This window comes from Euprymna scolopes, chromosome 21, assembly GCF_053919585.1.
Source record: "Euprymna scolopes isolate OS-2025 chromosome 21, ASM5391958v1, whole genome shotgun sequence".
Lineage (NCBI taxonomy): Eukaryota > Metazoa > Mollusca > Cephalopoda > Sepiida > Sepiolidae > Euprymna > Euprymna scolopes.
In genome coordinates, this window is record NC_136502.1 from 98880077 (window position 1) to 98899102 (window position 19026).

The window sequence follows — 19026 nt, forward strand, 5'->3', positions numbered from 1 at the left end:
TGTTTAAGGAAATAGAATGTCAAGGAAAGTGTTTCAAAACTGGGTAGAAATATATATCTATACAAATGTTCAAAGATTCCGCCCAATTGGATCAGAGGGATTGCAATTGTTATGATGACTGAACTTATGCATTCATGACCTGAAGGTTTCATATCTCTGTTGTAGATGTTGTAGACATTGATCTCTCTCTTGACAACTCTTTCATTTTCTAATATTAAAGTAATATTTTGTAATGTTATGTATATTATTTTAATTTATATATTCATATTTATTTTGTATTATATTTTCTATTTCATTTTATTATATAATATTTAGAGTATTATTATATTATTATAATATTTAATTATATTAATAAATATTTTCATTATATATTATTTATTAATTATTATTTTTGGTTAATTATATTTTGTGTAAGAAACTGTAATTTCTTCATATTTTAAGACGAAAAGATATCCTCAAAAAATATTTATAACAACACTGATAATAATTTATTTTTATTTCTGTCGTCTTCAGACCAATGGAATCCTATAGCAGTCAATTGTAATAATAATAATATTAATACCAACACTAATAATGATTATAATAATATTACTAATGTTTATACTACAAATTAAAAATATGTGATCGGAGGTTGTATACTCTTGTTAGAATATCATCCTTCCTCCAAAACAAGAGGGATGGTATGAAAATAAATGAGATACTACACTGTCCTCTATCCATCTTGAATTGAGTATTAAAAGATAGTACATTAGTAGAAAGTAGTATAGCTTCGGCTCCTGACATAGGCATCAAATCTCTATTATATTATAATAACAATTTTCTTCCATTTTGTCAGTTTCCTGAGTGACTTGGGCCCTGTCGGTGGGGCATTAGAATACGCTGACTGCCCCCCTGCAGAGGGTAAAAGTCCCTCAAATGGGGGTCCTGGATATGACCTTAAACTATATCCAGTGGTGAAGCCCCAGCTTGTGAGCTTTGGGGAGTGTGGAGCCACCCTTTAATTAACATTGCTCCCAGGTCCACTCTGACCCGGAGTGGTAGTACCTGTTAGGGTCCCAACTATGGGTTAAATAGAAACCGACGTGAAAACAACAAATATATTCTATTAAAAAACATTTTTCTTCAAAATCTTTGGATTCGGCATTAAATAACCCGAAAAGGGTTGATATGCCGTAAAACAAAAACAACCAACCAACCAACCTGAGTGACTTGAACACATCTAGGCACCTACAAAAATTCATCAGTTATCCAATTCATTTATGTTTTGGTAATAATAATAAAAGCTCTACTTATGCATAAAAGGCACTTAGTCTATATATTAGTTCATTCCCTATGGACTCTGAAACGGTTTCCTGGAGTTTTCTGAAATTTCATACCAATGTAATTTATGTGTCTAGTAATGTTCTTAGATAGGTTTTGTATTAGAATGCTTCTGATAAGTGTTGAAAAAATCTGATTAAAATAAGAAACAGTCCGATTTTGACCAAAGTTAACATTGTTATACAGCCTAACATACGTGCATTTGAGAAATTTTATCACCTCACAGGCAGAATGGCTCTGCATAGTAAATCAACAATAGGTTTTCTGATAGATGGGTGCGTTGGAATGAATGTTTCTGGTTAGGGCACAATTAAACCATGATACTTGACTTTTTGATTTTAAACTTTAATTCAACCCATTATATAAGAATAATTTCATAAAATCAGCAGTAGATTCTATACAGTGCAATTTTGACTGCAATGTATTGTGGATTAAGTCACTGCGAGAACGCATGTACAACTTCCTCCCAATGCACCATGGTGGGTCCTTGATTAGAGCAGGCAAGTAATCGTTTTGAAAAATAGCCAATTTTACCGATTTCAATGGCAATAAATGTATTGGAAGTATAAAAAATTAGTTGATCCTCATTCAGTCCCAGGCAATGTTTTGTCTCCCTGCTAATCATTTATAAGAATAATTTCAATTTACCTGTTTATTTACATATTTGTTAACATTTGTTTCAGGGTATTACATACATCATCTCAAACATTGATTATTCTGCTCATTCAACCGTCATAAGTCAGCAGCAAAATTAGCGTCCCATAAGTCTCCTCTCACTCTTCGCTAAAATCTCTGAATTGTTAATAGATCTAACGATAGTCTGCCATCTTTAAAATGCTCAACTTTTTCTAATCATAAGTATGAATTTAGATAATCCCATTCAACTTTTTCTAATCATCAGTATGAATTTAGATAATCCCATTCAATTTTTCTAATCATCAGTATGAATTTAGATAATCCCATTCAACTTTTTCTAATCATCACTATGAATTTAGATAATCCCATTCAACTTTTTCTAATCATCAGTATGAATTTAGATAATCCCATTCAATTTTTCTAATCATCAGTATGAATTTAGATAATCCCATTCTACTTTTTCTAATCATCAGTATGAATTTAGATAATCCCATTCTACTTTTTCTAATCATCAGTATGAATTTAGATAATCCCATTCAACTTTTTCTAATCATCAGTATGAATTTAGATAATCCCATTCAACTTTTTCTAATCATCAGTATGAATTTAGATAATCCCATTCAATTTTTCTAATCATCAGTATGAATTAAGATAATCCCATTCTACTTTTTCTAATCATCAGTATGAATTTAGATAATCCCATTAAACTTTTTCTAATCATCAGTATGAATTTAGATAATCCCATTCAACTTTTTCTAATCATCAGTATGAATTTAGATAATCCCATTCAACTTTTTCTAATCATCAGTATGAATTTAGATAATCCCATTCAACTTTTTCTAATCATCAGTATGAATTTAGATAATCCCATTCAACTTTTTCTAATCATCAGTATGAATTTAGATAATCCCATTCTACTTTTTCTAATCATCAGTATGAATTTAGATAATCCCATTCAACTTTTTCTAATCATCAGTATGAATTTAGATAATCCCATTCAACTTTTTCTAATCATCAGTATGAATTTAGATAATCCCATTCAACTTTTTCTAATCATCAGTATGAATTTAGATAATCCCATTCAACTTTTTCTAATCATCAGTATGAATTTAGATAATCCCATTCTACTTTTTCTAATCATCAGTATGAATTTAGATAATCCCATTCAACTTTTTCTAATCATCAGTATGAATTTAGATAATCCCATTCAACTTTTTCTAATCATCAGTATGAATTTAGATAATCCCATTCAACTTTTTCTAATCATCAGTATGAATTTAGATAATCCCATTCTACTTTTTCTAATCATCAGCATGAATTTAGATAATCCCATTCTAATTCTTCTAATCATCAGTATGAATTTAAATAATCCCATTCAACTTTTTCTAATCATCAGTATGAATTTAGATAATCCCATTCAACTTTTTCTAATAATCAGTATGAATTTAGATAATCCCATTCAACTTTTTCTAATCATCAGTATGAATTTAGATTATCCCATTCTACTTTTTCTAATCATCAGTATGAATTTAGATAATCCCATTCTACTTTTTCTAATCATCAGTATGAATTTAGATAATCCCATTCTACTTTTTCTAATCATCAGTATGAATTTAGATAATCCCATTCTACTTCTTCTAATCATCAGTATGAATTTAGATAATCCCATTCAACTTTTTCTAATCATCAGTATGAATTTAGATAATCCCATTCAACTTTTTCTAATCATCAGTATGAATTTAGATAATCCCATTCAATTTTTCTAATCATCAGTATGAATTTAGATAATCCCATTTTACTTTTTCTAATCATCAGTATGAATTTAGATAATCCCATTCTACTTTTTCTAATCATCAGTATGAATTTAGATAATCCCATTCAACTTTTTCTAATAATCAGTATGAATTTAGATAATCCCATTCTACTTTTTCTAATCATCAGTATGAATTTAGATAATCCCATTCTACTTTTTCTAATCATCAGTATGAATTTAGATAATCCCATTCTACTTCTTCTAATCATCAGTATGAATTTAGATAATCCCATTCAACTTTTTCTAATCATCAGTATGAATTTAGATAATCCCATTCTACTTCTTCTAATCATCAGTATGAATTTAGATAATCCCATTCTACTTTTTCTAATCATCAGTATGAATTTAGATAATCCCATTCTACTTTTTCTAATCATCAGTATGAATTTAGATAATCCCATTCTACTTTTTCTAATCATCAGTATGAATTTAGATAATCCCATTCAACTTTTTCTAATCATCAGTATGAATTTAGATAATCCCATTCAACTTTTTCTAATCATCAGTATGAATCTAGATAATCCCATTCAACTTTTTCTAATCATCAGTATGAATTTAGATAATCCCATTCAATTTTTCTAATCATCAGTATGAATTTAGATAATCCCATTCTACTTTTTCTAATCATCAGTATAAATTTAGATAATCCCATTCTACTTTTTCTAATCATCAGTATGAATTTAGATAATCCCATTCTACTTTTTCTAATCATCAGTATGAATTTAGATAATCCCATTCTACTTCTTCTAATCATGAATTTAGATAATCCCATTCTACTTCTTCTAATCATCAGTATGAATCTAGATAATCCTATTCTACTTCTTCTAATCATCAGTATGAATTTAGATAATCCCATTCAACTTTTTCTAATCATCAGTATGAATTTAGATAATCCCATTCTACTGTTTCTAATCATCAGTATGAATTTAGATAATCCCATTCAATTTTTCTAATCATCAGTATGAATTAAGATTATCCCATTCTACTTTTTCTAATCATCAGTATGAATTTAGATAATCCCATTCTACTTTTTCTAATCATCAGTATGAATTTAGATAATCCCATTCTACTTTTTCTAATCATCAGTATGAATTTAGATAATCCCATTCTACTTTTTCTAATCATCAGTATGAATTTAGATAATCCCATTCAACTTTTTCTAATAATCAGTATGAATTTAGATAATCCCATTCTAATTGTTCTAATCATCAGTATGAATTTAGATAATCCCATTCTACTTTTTCTAATCATCAGTATGAATTTAGATAATCCCATTCTACTTCTTCTAATCCTCAGTATGAATTTAGATAATCCCATTCACCTTTTTCTAATCATCAGTAGGAATTTAGATAATCCCATTCTACTTCTTCTAATCATCAGTATGAATTTAGATAATCCCATTCTACTTCTTCTAATCATCAGTATGAATTTAGATAATCCCATTCTACTTTTTCTAATCATCAGTATGAATTTAGATAATCCCATTCTACTTTTTCTAATCATCAGTATGAATTTAGATAATCCCATTCTACTTTTTCTAATCATCAGTATGAATTTAGATAATCCCATTCTACTTCTTCTAATCATGAATTTAGATAATCCCATTCTACTTCTTCTAATCATCAGTATGAATCTAGATAATCCTATTCTACTTCTTCTAATCATCAGTATGAATTTAGATAATCCCATTCAACTTTTTCTAATCATCAGTATGAATTTAGATAATCCCATTCTACTTTTTCTAATCATCAGTATGAATTTAGATAATCCCATTCAACTTTTTCTAATCATCAGTATGAATTTAGATAATCCCATTCAACTTTTTCTAATCATCAGTATGAATCTAGATAATCCCATTCAACTTTTTCTAATCATCAGTATGAATTTAGATAATCCCATTCAATTTTTCTAATCATCAGTATGAATTTAGATAATCCCATTCTACTTTTTCTATTCATCAGTATGAATTTAGATAATCCCATTCTACTTTTTCTAATCATCAGTATGAATTTAGATAATCCCATTCTACTTCTTCTAATCATGAATTTAGATAATCCCATTCAACTTTTTCTAATCATCAGTATGAATTTAGATAATCCCATTCTACTTTTTCTAATCATCAGTATGAATTTAGATAATCCCATTCTACTTTTTCTAATCATCAGTATGAATTTAGATAATCCCATTCTACTTTTTCTAATCATCAGTATGAATTTAGATAATCCCATTCAACTTTTTCTAATAATCAGTATGAATTTAGATAATCCCATTCTACTTTTTCTAATCATCAGTATGAATTTAGATAATCCCATTCAACTTTTTCTAATCATCAGTATGAATTTAGATAATCCCATTAAATTTTTCTAATCATCAGTATGAATTTAGATAATCCCATTTTACTTTTTCTAATCATCAGTATGAATTTAGATAATCCCATTCTACTTTTTCTAATCATCAGTATGAATTTAGATAATCCCATTCAACTTTTTCTAATAATCAGTATGAATTTAGATAATCCCATTCTACTTTTTCTAATCATCAGTATGAATTTAGATAATCCCATTCTACTTTTTCTAATCATCAGTATGAATTTAGATAATCCCATTCTACTTCTTCTAATCATCAGTATGAATTTAGATAATCCCATTCACCTTTTTCTAATCATCAATATGAATTTAGATAATCCCATTCTACTTCTTCTAATCATCAGTATGAATTTAGATAATCCCATTCTACTTCTTCTAATCATCAGTATGAATTTAGATAATCCCATTCTACTTTTTCTAATCATCAGTATGAATTTAGATAATCCCATTCTACTTTTTCTAATCATCAGTATGAATTTAGATAATCCCATTCAATTTTTCTAATCATCAGTATGAATTTAGATAATCCCATTCAACTTTTTCTAATCATCAGTATGAATTTAGATAATCCCATTCAACTTTTTCTAATCATCAGTATGAATCTAGATAATCCCATTCAACTTTTTCTAATCATCAGTATGAATTTAGATAATCCCATTCAATTTTTCTAATCATCAGTATGAATTTAGATAATCCCATTCTACTTTTTCTAATCATCAGTATAAATTTAGATAATCCCATTCTACTTTTTCTAATCATCAGTATGAATTTAGATAATCCCATTCTACTTTTTCTAATCATCAGTATGAATTTAGATAATCCCATTCTACTTCTTCTAATAATGAATTTATATAATCCCATTCTACTTCTTCTAATCATCAGTATGAATCTAGATAATCCTATTCTACTTCTTCTAATCATCAGTATGAATTTAGATAATCCCATTCAACTTTTTCTAATCATCAGTATGAATTTAGATAATCCCATTCTACTTTTTCTAATCATCAGTATGAATTTAGATAATCCCATTCTACTTCTTCTAATCCTCAGTATGAATTTAGATAATCCCATTCACCTTTTTCTAATCATCAGTATGAATTTAGATAATCCCATTCTACTTCTTCTAATCATCAGTATGAATTTAGATAATCCCATTCTACTTCTTCTAATCATCAGTATGAATTTAGATAATCCCATTCTACTTTTTCTAATCATCAGTATGAATTTAGATAATCCCATTCAACTTTTTCTAATCATCAGTATGAATTTAGATAATCCCATTCTACTTTTTCTAATCATCAGTATGAATTTAGATAATCCCATTCAACTTTTTCTAATAATCAGTATGAATTTAGATAATCCCATTCTACTTTTTCTAATCATCAGTATGAATTTAGATAATCCCATTCTACTTTTTCTAATCATCAGTATGAATTTAGATAATCCCATTCTACTTCTTCTAATCCTCAGTATGAATTTAGATAATCCCATTCACCTTTTTCTAATCATCAGTATGAATTTAGATAATCCCATTCTACTTCTTCTAATCATCAGTATGAATTTAGATAATCCCATTCTACTTCTTCTAATCATCAGTATGAATTTAGATAATCCCATTCTACTTTTTCTAATCATCAGTATGAATTTAGATAATCCCATTCAACTTTTTCTAATCATCAGTATGAATTTAGATAATCCCATTCTACTTTTTCTAATCATCAGTATGAATTTAGATAATCCCATTCAACTTTTTCTAATCATCAGTATGAATTTAGATAATCCCATTCAACTTTTTCTAATCATCAGTATGAATCTAGATAATCCCATTCAACTTTTTCTAATCATCAGTATGAATTTAGATAATCCCATTCAATTTTTCTAATCATCAGTATGAATCTAGATAATCCCATTCTACTTTTTCTAATCATCAGTATAAATTTAGATAATCCCATTCTACTTTTTCTAATCATCAGTATGAATTGAGATAATCCCATTCTACTTTTTCTAATCATCAGTATGAATTTAGATAATCCCATTCTACTTCTTCTAATCATGAATTTAGATAATCCCATTCTACTTTTTCTAATCATCAGTATGAATCTAGATAATCCTATTCTACTTGTTCTAATCATCAGTATGAATTTAGATAATCCCATTCAACTTTTTCTAATCATCAGTATGAATTTAGATAATCCCATTCTACTTTTTCTAATCATCAGTATGAATTTAGATAATCCCATTCAATTTTTCTAATCATCAGTATGAATTCAGATTATCCCATTCTACTTTTTCTAATCATCAGTATGAATTTAGATAATCCCATTCTACTTTTTCTAATCCTCAGTATGAATTTAGATAATCCCATTCTACTTTTTCTAATCATCAGTATGAATTTAGATAATCCCATTCTACTTCTTCTAATCATCAGTATGAATTTAGATAATCCCATTCAACTTTTTCTAATCATCAGTATGAATTTAGATAATCCCATTCTACTTTTTCTAATCATCAGTATGAATTTAGATAATCCCATTCAACTTTTTCTAATCATCAGTATGAATTTAGATAATCCCATTCAATTTTTCTAATCATCAGTATGAATTTAGATAATCCCATTCTACGTTTTCTAATAATCAGTATGAATTTAGATAATCCCATTCAACTTTTTCTAATCATAACTATGAATTTAGATTATCCCATTCTACTTCTTCTAATCATCAGTATGAATTTAGATAATCCCATTCAACTTTTTCTAATCATCAGTATGAATTTAGATAATCCCATTCTACTTCTTCTAATCATCAGTATGAATTTGGATAATCCCATTCTACTTTTTCTAATCATCAGTATGAATTTAGATAATCCCATTCTACTTTTTCTAATCATCAGTATGAATTTAGATAATCCCATTCTACTTTTTCTAATCATCAGTATGAATTTAGATAATCCCATTCTACTTTTTCTAATCATCAGTATGAATTTAGATAATCCCATTCTACTTTTTCTAATCATCAGTATGAATTTAGATAATCCCATTCAACTTTTTCTAATAATCAGTATGAATTTAGATAATCCCATTCTACTTTTTCTAATCATCAGTATGAATTTAGATAATCCCATTCTACTTTTTCTAATCATCAGTATGAATTTAGATAATCCCATTCTACTTCTTCTAATCCTCAGTATGAATTTAGATAATCCCATTCACCTTTTTCTAATCATCAGTATGAATTTAGATAATCCCATTCTACTTCTTCTAATCATCAGTATGAATTTAGATAATCCCATTCTACTTCTTCTAATCATCAGTATGAATTTAGATAATCCCATTCTACTTTTTCTAATCATCAGTATGAATTTAGATAATCCCATTCAACTTTTTCTAATCATCAGTATGAATTTAGATAATCCCATTCTACTTTTTCTAATCATCAGTATGAATTTAGATAATCCCATTCAACTTTTTCTAATAATCAGTATGAATTTAGATAATCCCATTCTACTTTTTCTAATCATCAGTATGAATTTAGATAATCCCATTCTACTTTTTCTAATCATCAGTATGAATTTAGATAATCCCATTCTACTTCTTCTAATCCTCAGTATGAATTTAGATAATCCCATTCACCTTTTTCTAATCATCAGTATGAATTTAGATAATCCCATTCTACTTCTTCTAATCATCAGTATGAATTTAGATAATCCCATTCTACTTCTTCTAATCATCAGTATGAATTTAGATAATCCCATTCTACTTTTTCTAATCATCAGTATGAATTTAGATAATCCCATTCAACTTTTTCTAATCATCAGTATGAATTTAGATAATCCCATTCTACTTTTTCTAATCATCAGTATGAATTTAGATAATCCCATTCAACTTTTTCTAATCATCAGTATGAATTTAGATAATCCCATTCAACTTTTTCTAATCATCAGTATGAATCTAGATAATCCCATTCAACTTTTTCTAATCATCAGTATGAATTTAGATAATCCCATTCAATTTTTCTAATCATCAGTATGAATCTAGATAATCCCATTCTACTTTTTCTAATCATCAGTATAAATTTAGATAATCCCATTCTACTTTTTCTAATCATCAGTATGAATTGAGATAATCCCATTCTACTTTTTCTAATCATCAGTATGAATTTAGATAATCCCATTCTACTTCTTCTAATCATGAATTTAGATAATCCCATTCTACTTTTTCTAATCATCAGTATGAATCTAGATAATCCTATTCTACTTGTTCTAATCATCAGTATGAATTTAGATAATCCCATTCAACTTTTTCTAATCATCAGTATGAATTTAGATAATCCCATTCTACTTTTTCTAATCATCAGTATGAATTTAGATAATCCCATTCAATTTTTCTAATCATCAGTATGAATTCAGATTATCCCATTCTACTTTTTCTAATCATCAGTATGAATTTAGATAATCCCATTCTACTTTTTCTAATCATCAGTATGAATTTAGATAATCCCATTCTACTTTTTCTAATCATCAGTATGAATTTAGATAATCCCATTCTACTTCTTCTAATCATCAGTATGAATTTAGATAATCCCATTCAACTTTTTCTAATCATCAGTATGAATTTAGATAATCCCATTCTACTTTTTCTAATCATCAGTATGAATTTAGATAATCCCATTCAACTTTTTCTAATCATCAGTATGAATTTAGATAATCCCATTCAATTTTTCTAATCATCAGTATGAATTTAGATAATCCCATTCTACGTTTTCTAATAATCAGTATGAATTTAGATAATCCCATTCAACTTTTTCTAATCATAACTATGAATTTAGATTATCCCATTCTACTTCTTCTAATCATCAGTATGAATTTAGATAATCCCATTCAACTTTTTCTAATCATCAGTATGAATTTAGATAATCCCATTCTACTTCTTCTAATCATCAGTATGAATTTGGATAATCCCATTCTACTTTTTCTAATCATCAGTATGAATTTAGATAATCCCATTCTACTTTTTCTAATCATCAGTATGAATTTAGATAATCCCATTCTACTTTTTCTAATCATCAGTATGAATTTAGATAATCCCATTCAACTTTTTCTAATCATCAGTATGAATTTAGATAATCCCATTCAACTTTTTCTAATCATCAGTATGAATCTAGATAATCCCATTCAACTTTTTCTAATCATCAGCATGAATTTAGATAATCCCATTCAATTTTTCTAATCATCAGTATGAATTTAGATAATCCCATTCTACTTTTTCTAATCATCAGTATAAATTTAGATAATCCCATTCTACTTTTTCTAATCATCAGTATGAATTTAGATAATCCCATTCTACTTTTTCTAATCATCAGTATGAATTTAGATAATCCCATTCTACTTCTTCTAATCATGAATTTAGATAATCCCATTCAACTTTTTCTAATCATCAGTATGAATCTAGATAATCCTATTCTACTTCTTCTAATCATCAGTATGAATTTAGATAATCCCATTCAACTTTTTCTAATCATCAGTATGAATTTAGATAATCCCATTCTACTTTTTCTAATCATCAGTATGAATTTAGATAATCCCATTCAATTTTTCTAATCATCAGTATGAATTCAGATTATCCCATTCATCTTTTTCTAATCATCAGTATGAATTTAGATAATCCCATTCTACTTTTTCTAATCATCAGTATGAATTTAGATAATCCCATTCTACTTTTTCTAATCATCAGTATGAATTTAGATAATCCCATTCTACTTTTTCTAATCATCAGTATGAATGTAGATAATCCCATTCAACTTTTTCTAATAATCAGTATGAATTTAGATAATCCCATTCTACTTTTTCTAATCATCAGTATGAATTTAGATAATCCCATTCTACTTTTTCTAATCATCAGTATGAATTTAGATAATCCCATTCTACTTCTTTTAATCCTCAGTATGAATTTAGATAATCCCATTCAACTTTTTCTAATCATCAGTATGAATTTAGATAATCCCATTCTACTTTTTCTAATCATCAGTATGAATTTAGATAATCCCATTCTACTTCTTCTAATCATCAGTATGAATCTAGATAATCCTATTCTACTTCTTCTAATCATCAGTATGAATTTAGATAATCCCATTCAACTTTTTCTAATCATCAGTATGAATTTAGATAATCCCATTCTACTTTTTCTAATCATCAGTATGAATTTAGATAATCCCATTCTACTTTTTCTAATCATCAGTATGAATTTAGATAATCCCATTCAACTTTTTCTAATAATCAGTATGAATTTAGATAATCCCATTCTACTTTTTCTAATCATCAGTATGAATTTAGATAATCCCATTCTACTTTTTCTAATCATCAGTATGAATTTAGATAATCCCATTCTACTTCTTCTAATCCTCAGTATGAATTTAGATAATCCCATTCACCTTTTTCTAATCATCAGTATGAATTTAGATAATCCCATTCTACTTCTTCTAATCATCAGTATGAATTTAGATAATCCCATTCTACTTCTTCTAATCATCAGTATGAATTTAGATAATCCCATTCTACTTTTTCTAATCATCAGTATGAATTTAGATAATCCCATTCAACTTTTTCTAATCATCAGTATGAATTTAGATAATCCCATTCTACTTTTTCTAATCATCAGTATGAATTTAGATAATCCCATTCAACTTTTTCTAATAATCAGTATGAATTTAGATAATCCCATTCTACTTTTTCTAATCATCAGTATGAATTTAGATAATCCCATTCTACTTTTTCTAATCATCAGTATGAATTTAGATAATCCCATTCTACTTCTTCTAATCCTCAGTATGAATTTAGATAATCCCATTCACCTTTTTCTAATCATCAGTATGAATTTAGATAATCCCATTCTACTTCTTCTAATCATCAGTATGAATTTAGATAATCCCATTCTACTTCTTCTAATCATCAGTATGAATTTAGATAATCCCATTCTACTTTTTCTAATCATCAGTATGAATTTAGATAATCCCATTCAACTTTTTCTAATCATCAGTATGAATTTAGATAATCCCATTCTACTTTTTCTAATCATCAGTATGAATTTAGATAATCCCATTCAACTTTTTCTAATCATCAGTATGAATTTAGATAATCCCATTCAACTTTTTCTAATCATCAGTATGAATCTAGATAATCCCATTCAACTTTTTCTAATCATCAGTATGAATTTAGATAATCCCATTCAATTTTTCTAATCATCAGTATGAATCTAGATAATCCCATTCTACTTTTTCTAATCATCAGTATAAATTTAGATAATCCCATTCTACTTTTTCTAATCATCAGTATGAATTGAGATAATCCCATTCTACTTTTTCTAATCATCAGTATGAATTTAGATAATCCCATTCTACTTCTTCTAATCATGAATTTAGATAATCCCATTCTACTTTTTCTAATCATCAGTATGAATCTAGATAATCCTATTCTACTTGTTCTAATCATCAGTATGAATTTAGATAATCCCATTCAACTTTTTCTAATCATCAGTATGAATTTAGATAATCCCATTCTACTTTTTCTAATCATCAGTATGAATTTAGATAATCCCATTCAATTTTTCTAATCATCAGTATGAATTCAGATTATCCCATTCTACTTTTTCTAATCATCAGTATGAATTTAGATAATCCCATTCTACTTTTTCTAATCATCAGTATGAATTTAGATAATCCCATTCTACTTTTTCTAATCATCAGTATGAATTTAGATAATCCCATTCTACTTCTTCTAATCATCAGTATCAATTTAGATAATCCCATTCAACTTTTTCTAATCATCAGTATGAATTTAGATAATCCCATTCTACTTTTTCTAATCATCAGTATGAATTTAGATAATCCCATTCAACTTTTTCTAATCATCAGTATGAATTTAGATAATCCCATTCAATTTTTCTAATCATCAGTATGAATTTAGATAATCCCATTCTACGTTTTCTAATAATCAGTATGAATTTAGATAATCCCATTCAACTTTTTCTAATCATAACTATGAATTTAGATTATCCCATTCTACTTCTTCTAATCATCAGTATGAATTTAGATAATCCCATTCAACTTTTTCTAATCATCAGTATGAATTTAGATAATCCCATTCTACTTCTTCTAATCATCAGTATGAATTTGGATAATCCCATTCTACTTTTTCTAATCATCAGTATGAATTTAGATAATCCCATTCTACTTTTTCTAATCATCAGTATGAATTTAGATAATCCCATTCTACTTTTTCTAATCATCAGTATGAATTTAGATAATCCCATTCAACTTTTTCTAATCATCAGTATGAATTTAGATAATCCCATTCAACTTTTTCTAATCATCAGTATGAATCTAGATAATCCCATTCAACTTTTTCTAATCATCAGCATGAATTTAGATAATCCCATTCAATTTTTCTAATCATCAGTATGAATTTAGATAATCCCATTCTACTTTTTCTAATCATCAGTATAAATTTAGATAATCCCATTCTACTTTTTCTAATCATCAGTATGAATTTAGATAATCCCATTCTACTTTTTCTAATCATCAGTATGAATTTAGATAATCCCATTCTACTTCTTCTAATCATGAATTTAGATAATCCCATTCAACTTTTTCTAATCATCAGTATGAATCTAGATAATCCTATTCTACTTCTTCTAATCATCAGTATGAATTTAGATAATCCCATTCAACTTTTTCTAATCATCAGTATGAATTTAGATAATCCCATTCTACTTTTTCTAATCATCAGTATGAATTTAGATAATCCCATTCAATTTTTCTAATCATCAGTATGAATTCAGATTATCCCATTCATCTTTTTCTAATCATCAGTATGAATTTAGATAATCCCATTCTACTTTTTCTAATCATCAGTATGAATTTAGATAATCCCATTCTACTTTTTCTAATCATCAGTATGAATTTAGATAATCCCATTCTACTTTTTCTAATCATCAGTATGAATGTAGATAATCCCATTCAACTTTTTCTAATAATCAGTATGAATTTAGATAATCCCATTCTACTTTTTCTAATCATCAGTATGAATTTAGATAATCCCATTCTACTTTTTCTAATCATCAGTATGAATTTAGATAATCCCATTCTACTTCTTTTAATCCTCAGTATGAATTTAGATAATCCCATTCAACTTTTTCTAATCATCAGTATGAATTTAGATAATCCCATTCTACTTCTTCTAATCATCAGTATGAATTTAGATAATCCCATTCTACTTCTTCTAATCATCAGTATGAATTTAGATAATCCCATTCTACTTTTTCTAATCATCAGTATGAATTTAGATAATCCCATTCTACTTTTTCTAATCATCAGTATGAATTTAGATAATCCCATTCTACTTTTTCTAATCATCAGTATGAATTTAGATAATCCCATTCAACTTTTTCTAATCATCAGTATGAATTTAGATAATCCCATTCAACTTTTTCTAATCATCAGTATGAATCTAGATAATCCCATTCAACTTTTTCTAATCATCAGTATGAATTTAGATAATCCCATTCAATTTTTCTAATCATCAGTATGAATTTAGATAATCCCATTCTACTTTTTCTAATCATCAGTATAAATTTAGATAATCCCATTCTACTTTTTCTAATCATCAGTATGAATTTAGATAATCCCATTCTACTTTTTCTAATCATCAGTATGAATTTAGATAATCCCATTCTACTTCTTCTAATCATGAATTTAGATAATCCCATTCTACTTTTTCTAATCATCAGTATGAATCTAGATAATCCTATTCTACTTGTTCTAATCATCAGTATGAATTTAGATAATCCCATTCAACTTTTTCTAATCATCAGTATGAATTTAGATAATCCCATTCTACTTTTTCTAATCATCAGTATGAATTTAGATAATCCCATTCAATTTTTCTAATCATCAGTATGAATTCAGATTATCCCATTCTACTTTTTCTAATCATCAGTATGAATTTAGATAATCCCATTCTACTTTTTCTAATCATCAGTATGAATTTAGATAATCCCATTCTACTTTTTCTAATCATCAGTATGAATCTAGATAATCCCATTCTACTTCTTCTAATCATCAGTATGAATTTAGATAATCCCATTCAACTTTTTCTAATCATCAGTATGAATTTAGATAATCCCATTCTACTTTTTCTAATCATCAGTATGAATTTAGATAATCCCATTCAACTTTTTCTAATCATCAGTATGAATTTAGATAATCCCATTCAATTTTTCTAACCATCAGTATGAATTTAGATAATCCCATTCTACGTTTTCTAATAATCAGTATGAATTTAGATAATCCCATTCAACTTTTTCTAATCATAACTATGAATTTAGATAATCCCATTCTACTTCTTCTAATCATCTGTATGAATTTAGATAATCCCATTCAACTTTTTCTAATCATCAGTATGAATTTAGATAATCCCATTCAACTTTTTCTAATCATCAGTATGAATTTAGATAATCCCATTCTACTTTTTCTAATCATCAGTATGAATTTAGATAATCCCATTCAACTTTTTCTAATCATCAGTATGAATTTAGATAATCCCATTTTACTTTTTCTAATCATCAGTATGAATTTAGATAATCCCATTCTACTTTTTCTAATCATCAGTATGAATTTAGATAATCCCATTCAACTTTTTCTAATAATCAGTATGAATTTAGATAATCCCATTCTACTTTTTCTAATCATCAGTATGAATTTAGATAATCCCATTCTACTTTTTCTAATCATCAGTATGAATTTAGATAATCCCATTCTACTTCTTCTAATCATCAGTATGAATTTAGATAATCCCATTCAACTTTTTCTAATAATCAGTATGAATTTAGATAATCCCATTCTACTTTTTCTAATCATCAGTATGAATTTAGATAATCCCATTCAACTTTTTCTAATCATCAGTATGAATTTAGATAATCCCATTCAATTTTTCTAATCATCAGTATGAATTTAGATAATCCCATTCTACGTTTTCTAATAATCAGTATGAATTTAGATAATCCCATTCAACTTTTTCTAATCATAACTATGAATTTAGATAATCCCATTCTACTTCTTCTAATCATCAGTATGAATTTAGATAATCCCATTCAACTTTTTCTAATCATCAGTATGAATTTAGATAATCCCATTCAACTTTTTCTAATCATCAGTATGAATTTAGATAATCCCATTCAACTTTTTCTAATCATCAGTATGAATTTAGATAATCCCATTCTACTTTTTCTAATCATCAGTATGAATTTAGATAATCCCATTCAACTTTTTCTAATCATCAGTATGAATTTAGATAATCCCATTTTACTTTTTCTAATCATCAGTATGAATTTAGATAATCCCATTCTACTTTTTCTAATCATCAGTATGAATTTAGATAATCCCATTCAACTTTTTCTAATAATCAGTATGAATTTAGATAATCCCATTCTACTTTTTCTAATCATCAGTATGAATTTAGATAATCCCATTCTACTTTTTCTAATCATCAGTATGAATTTAGATAATCCCATTCTACTTCTTCTAATCATCAGTATGAATTTAGATAATCCCATTCAACTTTTTCTAATAATCAGTATGAATTTAGATAATCCCATTCTACTTTTTCTAATCATCAGTATGAATTTAGATAATCCCATTCAACTTTTTCTAATAATCAGTATGAATTTAGATAATCCCATTCTACTTTTTCTAATCATCAGTATGAATTTAGATAATCACATTCTACTTCTTCTAATCATCAGTATGAATTTAGATAATCCCATTCTACTTCTTCTAATCATCAGTATGAATTTAGATAATCCCATTCAACTTTTTCTAATCATCAGTATGAATTTAGATAATCCCATTCTACGTCTTCTAATCATCAGTATGAATTTAGATAATCCCATTCTACTTTTTCTAATCATCAGTATGAATCTAGATAATCCTATTCTACTTCTTCTAATCATCAGTATGAATCTAGATAATCCCATTCAACTTTTTCTAATCATCAGTATGAATTTAGATAATCCCATTCTACTTTTTCTAATCATCAGTATGAATTTAGATAATCCCATTCAACTTTTTCTAATCATCAGTATGAATTTAGATAATCCCATTTTACTTTTTCTAATCATCAGTATGAATTTAGATAATCCCATTCTACTTTTTCTAATCATCAGTATGAATTTAGATAATCCCATTCAACTTTTTCTAATAATCAGTATAAATTTAGATAATCCCATTCTACTTTTTCTAATCATCAGTATGAATTTAGATAATCCCATTCTACTTTTTCTAATCATCAGTATGAATTTAGATAATCCCATTCTACTTCTTCTAATCATCAGTATGAATTTAGATAATCCCATTCAACTTTTTCTAATAATCAGTATGAATTTAGATAATCCCATTCTACTTTTTCTAATCATCAGTATGAATTTAGATAATCCCATTCAACTTTTTCTAATCATCAGTATGAATTTAGATAATCCCATTCAATTTTTCTAATCATCAGTATGAATTTAGATAATCCCATTCTACGTTTTCTAATAATCAGTATGAATTTAGATAATCCCATTCAACTTTTTCTAATCATAACTATGAATTTAGATAATCCCATTCTACTTCTTCTAATCATCAGTATGAATTTAGATAATCCCATTCAACTTTTTCTAATCATCAGTATGAATTTAGATAATCCCATTCAACTTTTTCTAATCATCAGTATGAATTTAGATAATCCCATTCAACTTTTTCTAATCATCAGTATGAATTTAGATAATCCCATTCTACTTTTTCTAATCATCAGTATGAATTTAGATAATCCCATTCAACTTTTTCTAATCATCAGTATGAATTT

The 19026-nt window shown here is 27.1% G+C and overlaps 1 protein-coding gene across 4 annotated transcripts in view; it reads left to right on the plus strand.

Moving 5' to 3' along the window:
* The window catches only part of LOC145242620 (ras-related protein Rab-24-like), an 88847-nt gene that overhangs the window by 35357 nt on the left and 34464 nt on the right, over nucleotides 1-19026 (plus strand). The window lies entirely within an intron of this gene.